At 43.1% G+C, this 18712-nt stretch overlaps 1 pseudogene; it reads left to right on the top strand.

Annotated features, from left to right (window-relative positions):
• Nucleotides 1-18712, top strand: part of LOC141095197 (carboxypeptidase B-like) — an 85206-nt pseudogene that overhangs the window by 63787 nt on the left and 2707 nt on the right.

Here is an 18712-nt window from a genome sequence, read left to right as displayed (position 1 = left end):
CAAAGGGGTTCAGGTCTGGAGATTGGGCTGCCCATGACAGGGTTTTGATGTGGTGGTCTCTTAATTTTTGCCAGAGCTGTATATGACTATGGGGTGTATTCTGGGAAAGTTGCTGCGTCCGGGACCTGCAACAGAAGCAGTGTGAGAGAGTCTCATGTCAGACTGAACTAAGATAAGCTGCCAAGAGGAGTTTTTTCAAGGGAAGTGACTGCTGGAAGCATAGAGGCAGTCAGGAAAGCCAGGAGCGATCATTGTTGCTTCAAGAGTGTGAGAGAGCCGACACCAGACTCATCCCCCCTCCCTTGCTCCACCTCACTGCATGATGAAGGTAAAGTGCTACTCTGTGTAAAGACACTGTGTGAAGAGAAATTGTGTGTCTTGATCGGGGTAAGGCGTACCACCAAAGTTGTGTCGAAGAATCCAATAGACCCTTGAAAGCATTCATCACACTATTGGGATATTACGAATCCATATGTATATCATTTGGGCTCAGCTCTGCTCTGGCAGAATTCCAGAGGAGTATGGAAGCATGTCTAGGGGTGTTAAGGGATGATACTTGAAAGCCTTACCTAGATGACACTATGGTACAGTGCAAGTCCTTCGCCGAGGGTGTTGAACACGTGAGAACTGTGCTCCATCAGCATCATGGAATCAAGCTAACCTCAAAGAAGTGTGAACTGTTCAAGAGACAAATTTAATTCCTGGGATCCAGGGATGAAAAATCATCTCCGGAGATGGATACATCATGGACCCAGCGGAAATTGCTCGGTTAATGGCCTTAAAAGACAAGCATCCATCTACTGTGGAGTAGCTGAGGAAGATCCTAGATTCCTCTTGTCCTACAGAGCTTACATCAAGAACTTTTCCCGGATTGTAGCTTCATTGTAACTCCTCTTGGGGGGAGGGGGGCAACAAATTCAGGAACATCAGTGGAGAAGAAAAAGAACATGGGTAGGGTTTGGCTCAAAGAAAGAAACACAGTTTCTGCTCAGCAACCAATTATCTGGAAGTATTGGAAGAACTAGTGGACTACTTTGTAACATAGATGCCTCTCAAGTGGGACTTGAAGCTACCCTGTATCAGCACTAAAATGGCAAATTGAGAGTCATCAGCTACATTCCAGAATACTGACAGACTCTGAGAAGAATTACCATCTACATTCTGAGAAACTAGAATTCCAGTTCTTGAAATGGGCTGTCAACCATTTAGAGTTTATCTTTTTAACAGTCAAGAGTTTGCTACAGGTCAGAGATGGATAGCTGAACTAGTTGACTTCAACTTCAGCATCAAGTACATGCCAGGAAAATGCAATACGGATGCAGATGGATTCTTGAGAATGCTGTTAGAGCCTGAGGAGTTCATGCAAGACGGCTCTGAAGTAGTCAGTCTAAAAGCTATTGTGAGCACCCCTAAGCAGTACAAGTCCAGCATGGGGAATGCACATCACAGTGGAATCCGTTGACTGTGGCCACTACCGTGAAAGAGAATGTCCAAAATAAATGATCCAGGAATCACAACAGGAAGACCAAATAACTGGCAGATTTCTACCTTATATGGATAAAAATCGGTTTCTGAGGAGGTGAGAGAGAGGTACTGAGTCACCAGCAGTAGCTGTCTTATTTAAGGAATGAGCTAAGCACTACCTCAGTGCAGATGGTATCCTGTATCCTGTATCACAAAAGAGGACAGAAACAACAGTTAGTACCACCTGGAACATACAATTGATTGGTTTTCAAAGAACTCCACAAAAATATGGGACATTTAGGAGTAGAAAGGACTACGAACCTGGTTTGTGAACATTTCTTCTCAATGTATATGCAGAAAGATATCAAAAGGTATGTGACAAGAGAGTGTGTTATTGTTTGAAAGACAAGTGCCCTAATGCAACATCTTGGACACCTATGGGCAATATTCAAATTACCTACCCATTTGAGATGGTTTCAATAGACTTTTTGCATCTCGAGAAGTCCAAGGGTGGATATGAATACACCTTAGTGGTGTCCATTTTACTCGATTTGCTCAAGCATATGCAACCACAAATAAGTCAGCCATGGAGAAAACCTTCAATGACTTTATGACTTTGCTCTGGAGTTTGGGTAACCAACAAAATTACACCATGACCAGGAAAGAGAATTTGAGTACCAGCTCTTTGCCAAGTTAGGGAATGTTTCAACCATACATGGCTGTCAAAACTTCTCAGCATCGACAGTAAATGAGAAGAAGAACTGGTAGAGTTCTCTATCAAAAGTGGTGCATGCCTACAATTTTACCATGAGCGAAGCAACAGGTTATTTACCATTCTTCCTGTTGTTTGGTCAATCTCCAAGACTACCAATCAATGTAATGATTGATACTCCGGTTTCAGATACTTAAAAGACATACCCTGAATAGGTTCAGAAATGGAAAGAACATATGACAAAAGTATACTGCAAATCATCAAAACAGGTCATGGAAGTGTAGCAACGGGGCCCGGGGGGTAGTTGCGGCTGGGTTATTTAAAGGTACTGTACATAGACAGAGTCCACTGAGCAAATGGTCAGTGAGCTCCCCACCGGGTCCTTGTACATAGACAGACGGTACCAACGCAGCTTTTCCCCACAGGTTACCTTCTCTTCCTCTGGTCACAGCAGTCCAGGCAATTAAAAATCCGGAATGCAGCTGTACTCCAACAGGGAAAAACAACTTTTATTGAATAATTATGAAGGATGGACAAAAATACAATTTCAACACTGGCTTCCTGCTGTCTCCCTGACTCTTGCTGCGGTGTACCCACAACGTCCACAGTGGCCGAGATTCGCAGTAGTACAATTGCTGGCATCTGGGCGCTTGAGACCCCTTCAGCACAGGCCCTTCCCAAGTCCTTGTGGCCTGTGTTGTAATCCCTCAGTCCATATAAATCCTTGGTCCGGGACAGCAGATCTCTCCCATCCCGGGAGTCTGGCAATGCCCCTTCTGTCACCAACATCTGCCCTCGCCAAAGTGCCAGGGCTTTCTGACTGGGAAGCAGCAGCTTCATCTTCCCTCGAGGCTGCTGACCCAGTCCCTTAAGTTACTTAGCTCTTTCCCTAATTTTAAAACAGAGCTACATACAGTACATTACAATAGTAAACATTAGGACCAGGCAAACATAGCACAATACATTAAGAACACATAACATATTTATATAAGGTGCACGGGGGGGTCACACGGAAAGAGGAGAGGGCACAACTTAGGGGACCTGCCACCCCCGTACAGAAGGGCAAAATAAGAGAAAATAATACTATGATCGAAAATGTCATGGAGCAGAATTGACACCTGGAATTTGTGTGTTTGTCAAGCATGTATGTGAGAAAGGTGATCCAGGAATATTTTGTTCATACTGGGAAGACAAGGTGTATGTGGTCGTTAAGTGGAAGTCCGATGACAGCCCAGTTTATGAAATCAAATTGGAAACGGAAGACAATAAAACAAGACTAGTACATCAGAATTTGCTATTACCCTGTGATTACCTCCCACCACAACAAGACATCCTGGAAGTGGATTAACGTCGACCAAGATCAACTGAGAGACTACCACAGACCGAAGCTTCTGAGATAGACAGTGATCTTGAGAGTTCAGATGAAGAATACCATACTTTTGTACTTCGCATACCGACAAGAAGTGATACTTACCATCCTCATGAAACTGAACTAAGCCCTGAAGCTCCAGAGTTCATACCAAGAAACACAACTGAAATTCATTTCAGGTCTAGTGATCAAACACTAGTTGCCAAAGATATCGTTAGGAACCTAGGAATATTGGAATCACCAGACCTTACAGAAACAATGTTTCGACAGAAGGACAAAAACATGAACCAACGGATATAGTTCCAAAAGCATCGAAGGAAGTACTGGAAATGAATGTGGAATCTGGAAATGAACCCCCGTAACTGAAGAATCCGTATTATCAGAGAAACAATCCAGAAGGAGGGCTTTGACTCGAGAAGTGAGAAGACCAATGATGCTGACCTAAGATACACTAGGTCAGGGGTCTCAAACTCAGTTTACCCAGGGGCTCGCTGGAGGTAGAATCTGGGTGAGGCTGGGCCGCATCAGGTTTTCCACAAGAAAAGCTCTTACAAAAACATTCCGAGAGCAATATGCTGCCCCGCCCCACCGCTCATTCTGAACAGGGCGCACCTGAGTCTGTGGCGCGGTCCGGTCCCTGCTCGGCTGCTCCTGCTGCATGTGTTGTGAGTGTGACTCATATGCCTTGCCTGCTGACAGCAGGCTGCTGTGACTGTCTAGCCATCATCATACTCACCTCCTCCTGATGCAGATCCGATGGTCCAGCGCCAACATCTTCTTCCTGTATGAGCGTGCGGTCACACGTCACGTGGTACCACTCATTAAGCTCATAAATATGGGCGCCACACCTATGAGAGTGGAGTGGCGTCCATAGTCATGACCTTAATGAGCGGTACTGCGTGTGACTGGGATTTCACATGCGAGACTCGGCCGTGTTTCTCGCATATGTGATCCCGGCCGAGGTGAGGACCGCAAACTATTGTCCCGAGGGCCGCAGTTGGCCCGCGGGCTGCGAGTTTGAGACCCCTGCACTAGGTGAACCAAGTAAAGTTCCAAGGTCTGTCAAGTTGAAACAGGTATTGCTGCCTACTGATTATGTAAGCCAACCTGAGTGGTATCTGCCAGCAATGTACTTTACAGAAGACTTTACCTTAGTGAATATATTCTTTGCCTTAACTTAAACTAAAAGACTTTGTAGTAACAAAGATTGGTAAAAGTACTTGATACTAGCTAGCCTGAGCTGTTTGAAGATGGAAGAAGAGCTCCAGCTGAAGACATGCTGATTGTTTAAGTTGTTTGAGACCTTCAAGCAAAAGTTGGAATAAGGTTGTTGTTGTTAATGTTTTAAAATTTAATGCCAAATTAACAATGTTTAACATGTACACAGGATTACACAGCATTCATTGCCTTACCCAAAAGGGTAGTTACAGGGGAAAACAGTTGTCAGAACCAGTGATACTGAAACCTTGGGTCTGGTAGACATCCCACAGCAAGGAAAAATTATAGATGCCGACCTTGGATGACTAAGGGAGAACAGCTCCTAAGGACTGGTTAGACCAACCAGAACAAAGAGGAATGTCAGGGATGACATTAAGTTAGTAGAGTGTGACAAATAGAAGCTGCATTCATGATTTAGAATCATCCAGCAACTAGGAGGGTGAAAGTGGTTACAGGAGAGCAGGAGTGGTTAGCACAGCCCTGGGGGTTTCTGGGAAAGTTTTTGGGGACCTGTAGGAAGAAGCAATGTGAGAGTCTCCTGTCAGACTGAACTATGGTAAGCAGTCAAGACTAGTTCTGTCAGGGAAGTGACTGCTGGAAGCATAGAGGGAGTCAGGACAGCCAGGAGCAATCACTGTTGCTTCAAGATATGAGTGTGAGTGAGCAGACACCAGACTCATCCACCCCCTGGCCTTCACCTCACTTCATGATGAAGTTATTGTGGTTTTCTGTATGTAGACAGTGTGTGAAGAGAAATTGTCCGTTAAGAGACTTTCATACTGTATATGTTTGCTGGAAGCATTGTATGGAGAGAAGTGATTCTGTTTAATGGAAAGAAGCTTGATTAAAACCTTATAATGAACCTCTGCCTGGAAACTGTTACTCCCATCCAATTTGAACCATTCTGGTTAATGGTCGCCTTGAGTAAAATCCCTTCAAGATTCCAAAGAATGTTTCTTTGTCCTGTCTCGATATACTGAGTGCAGACATACAACACCAATATTTGAGGTTTACTGTCAACCGTGTTGCATGAGAAAACCCCACAAGGTAGTTTTGAACAACTGGCCCAGGCTAATCTAGCACTGATGACCTTGCCTCATTCTAAGTCTGTCAGATTGTTTGATTTTGCCATTCTAATGTGGATTCATACTGAAGATGATCCACAGAAATCTTGCTCACTTGATTTTATGTTGCTCTCCTCAGGTCACAGACTCTCCAATAGTGAAATGGCAGGTGCCTCTGATAAAGTGGCAAAATTACTCAAAATATATTTCACATGATCCAAAATATTAACAGAAGTTCATTTGTGTCTTGTAGAGATTGGATCGTCAGATTTTCCCTGCACTGAAATCTACTGTGGAAAGTCACCAGGGTCTGAGGAAGAAACAAAGAATGTAGCCAATTTCATCTCCAACCGTCTAAAGTCAATCAAAGCCTACATAAGTATCCATTCATACTCCCAGCTGTTACTGTACCCCTACTCCTACACCTTTGACCCAGCCCCAAATTCGAAGGAACTGGCAAGTAAACTGTTAACATAACTAACTTCATTGTGGAGCCAGAGTTATGGAAAAAAAACCTAGGGAAGAATCATTTTTCATTGTCTATACTTATCTACTGTATAGTGATGAGCGAATGTGACAAAATTTGATTTTATCTGTTCACTTGAATTTTGTTACAAATTTATTTTGTATGAATCAATTTGATATTATTCTTGGAGGTCTCTCCAGTGTACTAATCCGGTCCCCATCTGTCCCACCACGCAGCCCTACCTCAGCCTTGTCCTTTTCTTTGACTGTAACAGATAAGGTCCTGGAACATCATTTTCATGGATTTGTGCAAATTAAGGCTATGCTCACATGTTGCATTTTTGCTCCTTTTTTATACAAACTTTAAACCCTGTCCGACATCAGGCGTAATACTGTAGTACATCCGTCCCTTTGATGTGGGCTCTGTTGGTGAGCCCACATCTTTCCCAGAACATGTCAGCTGTTTTGAACAGCTGACATGTGCCCGCAATAACCGCGGGTGGAATCGCGATCCACCTGCGGCTATTAACCGGGTAACATTCTGACAGTGGCATTTAACAAGCGTTTCTGGCAATCACGCCAGAAATACACCCACCAGTGACCCGCGTCACGTGATCGCGGGTCACCGGTGTGTTGGCATGACAACCGGAGGTCTGGAAACGTCTATGGTTGTTAGTGCCAGCTTGCTATGAGCGCCACCCAGTGGTCGGTGCTCATAGTAAGTGAGTAAATCTGCTATATTGAGGCGATCTGATGATCGGTTGTATGTAGCAGAGTCAATCGGGTTGTGGCAGCTTCTAGTCTCCCATAGAGACTATTGAAGCATGCCAAAAGTTAAAAAAAAAAGTGTTTAAAAATATTAAAAAAATGAAAAAAATATAAAAATTCAAATCACCCCCCTTTCGCCCCATTCAAAATAAAACAGTACAAATAAAATCAAACATAAACATGTTTGGTATTGTCACGTTCAAAATCACCCGATCTATCAATAAAAAAAGGATTAACCTGATCGCGGAATGGCGTAGTGCGAAAAAAAGTCAAAACGCCACAATTATGTTTTTTTGATTGCAGTGACATTGAATTAAAATGCAATAATGGGCGATTAAAAGATTGTGTCTGCACTAAAATGGTATCATTAAAAATGTCAGCTCGGTGCACAAAAAAGTATTAAGTTACGTACCGGTAACGGTATTTTTCGGAAGCCCATGACAGCACCACGAGAGAGGAGATCCGCCCTTCGGGAACAGGAAACCTACAGATACAAAAAGGGCGGCACCTCTCCCACGCATCAGTTGGATTACAGAGCTTGAGAGGCTACCATGGTTAGTACACCGCATATACACAATATATACAACCTATCTATCCTATTTACAATTCTTTAAACCATCTCCCACATAAGGTGAACTCGCAAAAACAATCCTCTAAAGGGGTGCACCCTTCTACGTGAACAAGGGAGGGAACTAAGGGTGCTGTCATGGGCTTCCGAAAAATACCGTTACCGGTACGTAACTTAATACTTTATTCGGACTCCCATGAGAGAGCACCACGAGAGAATTACAGAGATGTAAACTAAATTAGGGAGGGACTACAGCCTGCAGCACCCTTAGCCCGAAGGTGAGATCTGAGGAGGCACCTATGTCTAACCGATAGTGGTTAAAAAAGGTAGAAGGAGATGACCAGGTGGCCGCCTTACATATCTGGTCAATTGATACTCCCGATCTCTCTGCCCAGGATGATGCCATGGCACGGGTGGAATGCGCCCTCAGGTTCTGTGGAGCCGGACCGCCACCTGTTGTGTAGGCAAGAGAGATAGCCTCCCTAATCCACCTTGCTAACGTGCGCTTTGACACTCTATACCCTTTCCTGGGACCTTGGAAGGATAAAAATAATGCGTTCTCCTTCCTCCAAGGATCTGTGGCTGCTAAATATTTAAGTAGGCATCTCTTAACATCTAGAGTCTGAAGTCTTTGTTCTTTAGGATTAGTTGGATTAGGGAGGAAGGAAGGCAGAACTATCTCTTGTGTCCTATGAAAATGAGATGCTACCTTGGGAAGGTATGCCGGGTCTGGCCTTAGGATTACTCTATCCTGTAAGAATTCTGTGTATGGAGGTAATCTGGAAAGTGCCTGTATGTCGCCTATTCTACGTGCAGATGTTATTGCTACCAAAAAGGCTGTCTTAAGTGATATCATCTTTAGTGAAGCAGAATCCAGAGGTTCAAACGGTTTCTCTGTCAAGGCTGTCAGGACTAAATTTAAGCCCCAAGGCATACACCTATCTTTGAGTATGGGTCTTGATCTGGTAACTGCCTTAATGAATCTCGCTACCCAATGGTTACCGGCAATGTCGCATGCAAATAGGGCCCCTAAAGTTGAAACTTGCACTTTCAATGTGCTAGTGGAAAGGCCCAACTCGAGAACCCTCTGGAGGAATTCTAGGATCTGTTTTACAGGTATTCCATCCCTGATATTAAGCTCACAGGTGGACAGGAATCGCCTCCAGGTTCTAGCATATATACCTGTGGTGGTTTGTTTCCTACTTTTTAGGAGTGTATTGATTACATTTTCTGAGAACCCTCTATCCCTCAATAGTGTCCTCTCAAACACCATGCCGTCAAACGGAGTCCCACTACTTGTGGGTGGTTGACTGGCCCCTGGTAGAGGAGATCTGGAAGGTTCGGCAGTACCCAAGGATCGCCTACTGACATGGTCCTCAACCATGCAAACCAGGTCCTTCTGGGCCAGAAGGGGGCAATCAATATGACTCTTGCCCCGTCTTCCCTGATCTTCCTCACTACCAGAGGTAGAAGGTTCAAAGGCGGAAAGGCGTAAGCCAGCGAAAAGTCCCATTTTATTAGGAGGGCGTCCACTGCCAGTGGATTTTCCCTGGGATTTAGGGAACAGAAAGTTTTTTCCTTCCTGTTTTCCTTGGTGGCAAAGAGGTCCACCTCTGGTCGACCCCATTTGCGGACAATCTGATTGTAGATGTCTGAGTTTAAGGCCCATTCTCCCTGCCTTAGGGCCCTGCGGCCTAGAAAGTCTGCCTTCACATTGTCTTTTCCGCTGATGTGGAGCGCGGTTAAAGATAGAAAATTTTTCTCTGCTATCTGAATAAGAGAAAACAAGGGCGGGGGCGCAGACATAGGGCTTCACCTGGTATAAATCAATTAAAATATAAAAGTACTCTGGAGTACTCACCCTTTATGGGTTGTGTTCAGACACAACCACTCTCAACGTTTGTTGCAGTCATATAGCTGCTGCAGAGCTCGTGCAGGTGGACAGCGTCCACTAGGTATCATAAGTTGAGGATCCAAGAAAAGCACTTCTGAGCATCCGCGCTGCTTTAGTGATAAGTATTCTTCAGAAATCCATATAAATCTTTCAAGTTCTTTATTATATGTACATATAATAAAGAACTTGAAAGATTTATATGGATTTCTGAAGAATACTTATCACTAAAGCAGCGCGGATGCTCAGAAGTGCTTTTCTTGGATCCTCAACTTATGATCTCTGCTATCTGAAGGAGACGTTCCGTTATCCGCATCAGGGCGTTGGAGCGGGTTCCACCTTGGTGGTTGACATAGGCTACCGCTACCTGGTTGTCCGAAAATATCCTCACATGATGGCCCTGTAGATACATAATGAGTTTTTTAATAGCCAATTCAATCGCCAGCAGCTCCCTCTGGTTAGATGAGATCTCAGCATCGGAGTTCCACTGTCCCTGTACCACTATGTCCCCCATATGGGCCCCCCAACCCCAAGGACTAGAGTCTGTGGTTATTACGCGGGTTATCTGTACCTCCCAGGGCACCCCCGAGGCTAAATTTCCGACATCGAGCCACCACCTAAGAGATGTAATAGTTGAGGGGCTTAGCAATACCTGACCCTGCAAGAAGCCCTCTAAGGTTCTGCTATTAACCAGGACGTCATTCTGAAGGGCCATAGTGTGGAATTGTGCCCACTTGACCGCTGGGATACATGAGGTTAGGGAGCCTAACAGGGACATGGCCTGCCTGAGGGTCATGGAGGGTCTATCGATTGCCCGAAGAACCTGCTGCTGTATCTGCTGTAATTTATCTACGGGTAACAGACACTGCTGGGTTTCTGAATTTAACAGCAAGCCTAGAAACTTCTGGACCTTTAAGGGCTGAAATCGGGACTTTTCGTAATTTATAATCCATCCGAGGTTCTCTAATCTGGACATAGCTTTTTTAATCTGAGATAGACAATGGTCCACTGAATTTCCCACAATCAAAAAATCATCCAAGTATGCAGCGTCGGACTGGAACACCTTGGGCCCACCAGAGAAAATCATTCTTGGGGCCCACTATGTAGCTGCATAGAGTTAAATACCAGACCACCAATTGTGCGGTAAAACACACTAATATCTGGGTATAATATAAGGTTGTACATGTCTTAATTATGTAGCAGGAGTTGGGGTAGCCCCCTCATAGACTATAAAGCAGCCCCCTCATAGAATATAATGTAGACCCCTCATAGAATATAATGCAGCCATCTCATAGAATATAATGCAGCCATCTCATAGAATATAATACTGCCCCCCTCATAGGGTATAATGATAGTGTATAATGCACCCCCTCATAGGGTATAATGCACCCCCTCATAGGGTATAATACTGCCCCCCTCATAGGGTATAATACTGCCCCCCTCATAGGGTATAATGATAGGGTATAATGCACCCCCTCATAGGGTATAATGCACCCCCTCATAGGGTATAATACTGCCCCCCTCATAGGGAATAATGCACCCCCTCATAGGGTATAATGCACCCCCTCATAGGGTATAATGCACCCCCTCATAGGGTATAATGCACCCCCTCATAGGGTATAATACTGCCCCCCTCATAGGGTATAATACTGCCCCCCTTATAGGGTATAATACTGCCCCCCTCATAGGGTATAATACTGCCCCCCTCATAGGGAATAATGCACCCCCTCATAGGGTATAATGCTGCCCCCTCATAGGGTATAATACTGCCCCCTCATAGGGTATAATACTGCCCCCCTCATAGGGAATAATGCTGCCCTCCTCATAGGGTATAATGCTGCCTCCTCATAGGGTATAATGCTGCCTCCTCATAGGGAATAATGCTGCCTCCTCATAGGGAATAATGCTGCCCCCTCATAGGGTATAATACTGCCCCCCTCATAGGGAATAATGCACCCCCTCATAGGGTATAATGCTATATATATATATATATATATATATATATATATATATATATATATATATATATATATATAGAGTTAGATAGATATAGATAGAAAGATAGATGTAGAAATAGATAGATATAGAGATAGATAGTAGATAATGGATAGAAAGTAGATAATGGATAGATATAGATAGAAAGATTCATAGAGATAGATAGAGATAGATATAAAGATAGATATAGAAAGAAATATAGATAGATAGATCGATAGGTAGATAGATATAGAGATAGATAGAAAATAGATAATGGATAGATAGATAGCTATAGATAGAAAGATATAGAGATATATAGATAGAGATAGATAATAGATAGAGATAGATAATAGACAGAGATATACAGATATAATAATAATAATAATAATAATAATAATAATATAGACATATATAGATAGATATAGAGATAAATATATATAGATAGATGGCTATAAATAAAAATAGATATAGCGATATATATAGAGATAGATAGATATAGAGATAATAGATATAGAGATAGATAGATATAGAGACAGATATAGAAAGATAGATATAGAGATATATATATAGAGATAATATCTAGATATAGAGATATGTATAGAGATAGATAGATATAGTTAGAAAGATAGATAGATATAGAGAGATATAGAGATAGATAGAGATAGCTAGATAGATAGATGGATAGATAGATATAGATAATAGAGATAATAGATAGATATAATAGATAGATATAGAGATAGGTATAGAGATAGATGGATAGATCAATAGATAGATAAAGAGAGAGAGATAGAGATAGATAGATAATGAGATATAGAGATAGATATAGAGATATGGTGTTAGATAGAAAGATAGATATAGAGATAGATAGATATAGAGATAGATATGGATATAGAGATAGATATGGATATAGAGATAGATATGGATATAGAGATAGATATGGATATAGAGATAACAGATAGATATAGAGATAGATAGATAGATATAGAGATATATAGATATAGAGATAATATATAGATAGATAGATATAGAGATAATATATAGATAGCTATAGAGAGAGAGATATAGAGATAGATATAGAGAGAAATAGATATAGAGATAGATATAGAGATAGATAGGTAGATAGATATAGAGATAATAGATAGATATAGAGATAGATAGATATAGATATAAAGATAGATAGAGATAGAGAGAGCGGTAGATATAGAGAGAGATAGATATAGAGAGAGATAGATACAGAGATCGATAAATAGATAGAGAGATATAGATAATAGATAGAGATAGATAGATAAAGATAGATAATAAATATAGAGATAACAGATAGATATAGAGATAGAGTAAGACAGAAAGATATAGAGATAGGTAGATATAGATAATAGAGATAGCTAGATAGATAGACATAATAGATAGATATAGAGATAGATAGAAAGACAGATATAGAGATAGATGTAGAGATAGAAAGATAGATATAGAGATAGAGCGATAGATAGATAGAGATAGATATAGATAATAGATAGAGATAAATAGATAGATAGAGAAAGATAGATATAGAGATAGAAAGATAGATAGATATACAGAGAGATAGATATAGAGATAGAGATAGATAGATATAGAGAGAGATATAGAGAGAAATAGATATAGATATAGAGATAATATATATATATATATAGAGATAGATATAGATATAGAAAGAGATAGATACAGAGAAAAGATATAGAGATAAATAGATAGAGAAAGATAGATAGATATATAGATATAGAGATAGAAAGATAGATATAGAGATAGAGCGATAGATAGATATACAGAGAGATAGATATAGAGATAGATAGAGATATATAGATAGATAGCTATAGAGAGAGATATAGAGATAGATATAGAGAGAAATAGATATAGAGATAGAGATAGATAGAGATAGATATATAGATATAGATATAGAGAAAGATATAGAGATAGAGCGATAGATAGCGAGAGAAATAGATATAGAGATAGATAGATACAGAGAAAAGATATAGAGATAGATAACGGATAGATAAATAGATAGATAGGTATAGAGATAGATAGATATAGATATTAGATAGAGATATATATAGATAAAGATAGATAGATATAGATGGTAGCTAGATAGATAATAAATATAGAGATAATAGATATAGAGATAGATAGAGTAAGATAGATAGATATAGAGATGGATAGATAGATAGATATAGAGATAGATGTAGAGATAGAAAGATAGATATAAAGATAGAGCGATAGATAGAGATAGATATAGAAATAGATAGATATAGATAATAGATAGAGATAGATATAGAGATAGATAGATATAGATAGAAAGATAGATAGATATAAGAGAGATAGAGAGAGATATATAGAGATATAGAGATAGATAGAGACAGATAGAGAGAGCGAGAGAGATATAAAAAACAAAACAAAACACAATACTCACCTCTCCTCCTCGCTCCCACGCTGATTCCGGCAGCCGGCTTCAGTGTCAGGAGCTGCCCCCTCTGCCAGACACACAGCGGGTGCGCGATGTAGTGACGTCATCGCGCACTGGCTGTGAGCCAGGAGCAGAGAGGACTGAGGGCGGCGCCGGCCCTGATTTACAGCTGTAGTCTGCAGAGCAGCTTACTGGGCTGGGGGCGGGGCCTCTGGGGGTGTGGAGACCTGAAATGAGATTCACTGCTTCGCAGTGAATATTCATTTCTCTTTAGCAGCGGGGACAGGGGCTCCTGCCTCCTGACACCCGCTGCTGCTCCGCTGGCAGGGGCCCCCATAGCAGCTGCATGGTGTGCGACACACCACTGACTGGGGGCCCCTGGAGCAGCGGGGGCTCTAGGCAACTGCTGGCCCTGTATGCCAGCAGGTGCCAGGGCCCACCAGATGCCAGGGCCCACCGGAGAATCCACCGGTTCTCCGGTGGGCCAGTCCGATGCTGCAAGTCTGGGATAACTAAGATGTCAACTTCCCGTAAATGAGCCATAACCTCGGCCACTATTTTTGTAAATACCCGGGGCGCTGCTGAGAAACCAAAGGGAAGGGCTCTATATTGATAATGACGGATTATACCGTCTATTGATACCGCCACTCTCAGGAACTGCTGGAAATCTTCGTGGATGGGCACATGATAGTACGCGTCTTTTAAGTCCACTACCACCATAAAACACCCTTCAAACAGCATCTTTATTGTAGAACTAATGGATTCCATTTTAAAGGTGCGTTTAACCAAAAATTCATTAAGGAAACGTAAATTAATAATCGTTCTGAATGTTTTATCCGGCTTTTGGATTAGGAATAAGGGAGAATAGAATCCTCTTCCTCTCTCAGACTCTGGAACCTCTATCAGAACGTTTTTTAGACACAGGTTCAAGACCTCTGCTTCTAAAGCCGCTTGCTCGAAGGGTGAAGACCTTAAGGGTGTTGGTTTAAAGGTATCCCGTGGGACTTGAGTGAACTCCAACCTGAGTCCGGTGGATATCACATTCCGCACCCAGTCACTATTGGTGACCTGTAGCCATGCTGGGAGGAAGGATGACAGTCTACCCCCCACGGGAATTGCTAGTCATTGGTTTTGTCTTTTACGCTCTCTCGACGAGCGTTTGAACATGAAGCCCGTACCTCTTCTCCTTCTATCCTCCCATCTGGGACGGTCTCTATTAGGTGAAGGGTTACGTCTTCTCCCTTGACCGAATCTCCTCCTATTAAATGGACGACGGTAAGATGCGGCCCAAAGGTTTGGGAATTTCTTTTTATCATCCCCGGCCTTCTCCAGTAATTGGTCCAGGACTGCTCTGAATAAATATTCCCCCTCACACAGGATAGTACAGAGCTTCGCCCTGGACTGAATATCTCCCGGCCAGCACTTCAGCTACATGGCTCTCCGAGCCGCATTAGAGAGTCCTGCTGCCCTGGCGGCCATTCTGACTGCATCAGCCGAGGCATCCACTAGGAAGGCTGCGCCATCCTGGATTATTGGAAGGGCCCCCAGGATTGCCTGTCTAGATGTTCCCTGTTTTAACTGCAACTCTAACTGGTCCAACCAGACCATCATGGACCTGGCCGTGCAAGTCGATGCTACTGCTGGTCTTAAGGAACCGGCTGCCATCTCCCAGGTATTTTTAAGGAAGGTATCTGCCTTCCTGTCTAGAGGATCTTTAAGGGACCCCATGTCCTCAAAGGGTAGCGAGGATTTTTTCGATGCTTTCACAATAGCTGCATCTAATTTGGGGGCCTTGTCCCAAGTATTCATTGCTGTGTCGTCAAAGGGATATCTCCGCTTGAGGGCTGGTGGTAGCGACCCTCTTTTATCTGGCTTTTTCCACTCTCTGCGGATGAGATCCTGGATCTTTTCGTTTAGTGGGAAGACCCTACGCTTCCTCTGCTCCAGCCCCCGAACATCACATCCTGCATGGATAATTGAGGCTTCGGCTCCTCCACCTCCATTGTTCCTCTGACCGCTTTTACCAATTTGTCTACTCGGTCGAGCAGCAGGCAAAACCGACCAGAGTCCTCTTCTTCTGAGGACGAGGGAGATGAAATATGGGAGCCCTTACTTCTCCTCCACTCTGTCGAGGAATCCGACTCCACCGGGTCCTCACCCCTTACACTCTATGGTTGGGACAGGGATCTTAGGGTTTCCTTCATCTCTGCCCTTACTATACACTGCTACTGCGGGCGATTCCTCCGCCACTGTCTGCTGGATACAGGGGGGACATAACTTTTTGGGGCATGAATCTGGTAACGGGCATGCACAGAGTGCACATTCCCTGTGTCTGGTTTTACTCGTAGCTTTCTTCCCCTAGAATAAAACACAGAAGGAGGCCCCGTCACTGAGTGAACATTCATGAAGATCACTTACCAGTGCCACAATCAAGTACCGGAGAATGAGGGGGATTTTTCTCAGTCGATGCTCCTGTCCTCCTAGCGGAGCTCTTATGACTGGACTGGTCACTTTGTCCCGGACGCTCCTTACTGTCACGGGCCTCTTTCTTCTTCTGTTTGACCTGCCTAAGGTCATCCAGGGGCGGCAGTGAAGATTGTCGCTGTTGCCGCCGTTGCTGCTGCTTCGCTCTCCATTACTGGCTTGCAATAATGTGGCCAAGGCAAGGCACCCATCTAGGGTCCTGCCTATATACCCCTCCTCCGGACAGCAGATATCCTCCTGCCACGCCCCCCCTAATAGGGCCCCCCTCCCCAGCTGGCGCCGCTTTCGGCAGGGGAACCGGCGTTTACCAGCGTCCTCCCGATGGGCGCCGCCGACCCGGAAGGGCCCCGAGGCTCCACCCCTGACGTCACCGCGACTCCCGACGTGACCGGAAGTCACGCGGGACGCCCGGGTACTGCACTATGGAGCGCTCCCCGGCCCCAACGCTCTGCAGCCGCGCCGCCCCCCCCGACCACCGCGATCGCGCCGCTGGAGTTAGGAGTCCCAGGGGGTATACTCACCAGCGCGGTCTGCTTATGGAGACGGACCTCCTCCGGACGCCGCTCCCTGCTGTCTACGCCACCGCCGTGCCACCCATCCTGGGCCACCGTGGCATCTTCCAGGAGCTCCGCACCAGGCCGAGGTAGGAGACCCCCTCCTCGCTACCTGTACCGGCCGGCCTGGGATCCAGTCATCTGCAGGATCCCGTCCCCTCAGGAACAGGAAACCAACTGATGCGTGGGAGAGGTGCCGCCCTTTTTGTATCTGTAGGTTTCCTGTTCCCGAAGGGCGAATCCCCTCTCTCGTGGTGCTGTCATGGGAGTCCGAATAAATAAGCTCTCACCCAACTTGAGATCACGAAATATGGAGATGCTGCGGGTATCGGAAACTGGTGCAATTTTTTTCTTTTTTTAGCAAAGTTTGGAATTTTTTTCACCACTTAGATAAAAAAGAACCTAGACATGTTTGGTGTCTATGAACTCGTAATGACCTGGAGAATCATAATGTCAGGTCAGTTTTAGCATTTATTAAACCTAGTAAAAAAAAGCCAAACAAAAAACATGTGGGATTGCACTTTTTTTTTACAATTTTACCGCACTTGGAATTCTTCTCCCATTTTCTAGTACACGACATGGTAAAACCAAAAGTACAACTCATCCCACAAAAAATAAGCCTTCACATGGCCATATTGACGAAAAAATAAAAAACTTATGGCTCTGAGAAGGAGTGGAGCAAAAAACGAAAACGCAAAACCGAAAAAAAGCTCCGGGGGTTAAGAGGTTAAGCTGCAGTACAGTACCATCAAAGCCTATGAGATCTCCGAAATCTCATGTGCACACACATTGGTTTTATTTTCCTGACTTATTTCGAAAACTGCTGCATTTTTTAAAACTGCAGCATGTCACTTCTTTCAGCGTTTTTGCAGTGCTTTTTCACCCATAGGGAACAATGCATAAGTGCAAAAACGCAGGAAAGAAACTAGCAAAAACGCAGGCATCAGGTTTTGCTGCATTTTTGGTGCAAAAAACTTAAGCAAGTTACATTATGATTTTTTTAGGGCCTAAACTTTATCAGCATGCATGGGAGGCAACAAAAACACAACAAATACACAGTAAAACCTGCTTTTTTTAGCAGCTTGCCTACAGAAACGAAAATGCAGCAAAAACACAGCATGTGAATATGGCCTAAATTTTAAAAAATTTGGATTTTTGGAAAAGACAAAAAAAAATTGTGAAATTCAAGGCTAATTGAATTTGATTCAAAGCAATTCGCTCGTCTCTACATACCTGTTTATATGACAATAAATTCATATATAGCACGACATTGATGATCCAGTAATGGATCCCTGACTGACGTTATTATTCCATTGGATAACTTTACACTTTACAATTACTTCTGCACTGAGACTGCAGACCACCCCAACATGTCTGTGATAGAAAGGCACAACAAAACAATGTTCTGAAAATATTTGACTGTTTTATTACAATAGTAAAGAAAATATTCTGTTTTTACTCAGGATGAAATAGCTAAAGGAGCCATATCAGAATTATCCAGTCTTTATAAAACATTATACGTGTACGGACCCTCCGCTTCCACAATTTGTAAGCCACTCATTTTCTAATTTTTTTATTTTAATTAATGTTGATTTTATATTTGCTCTCCATTCCTTTTAGCAGTAAGAGAAAACAGAAAAAAAGGCTTCATTTCTGTAATATTGTGTAATAGTAATATACATTAGTAACATTGGAATATATAGTATATAGTAACATAAAATAGATTGTCAATGCCAGAGACTAACTC

The sequence above is a fragment of the Dendrobates tinctorius genome, unplaced genomic scaffold, assembly GCF_039654945.1.
Source record: "Dendrobates tinctorius isolate UK_male_01 unplaced genomic scaffold, ASM3965494v1 ptg000069l, whole genome shotgun sequence".
Lineage (NCBI taxonomy): Eukaryota > Metazoa > Chordata > Amphibia > Anura > Dendrobatidae > Dendrobates > Dendrobates tinctorius.
This window is presented reverse-complemented; position numbering and strand designations above follow the sequence as displayed.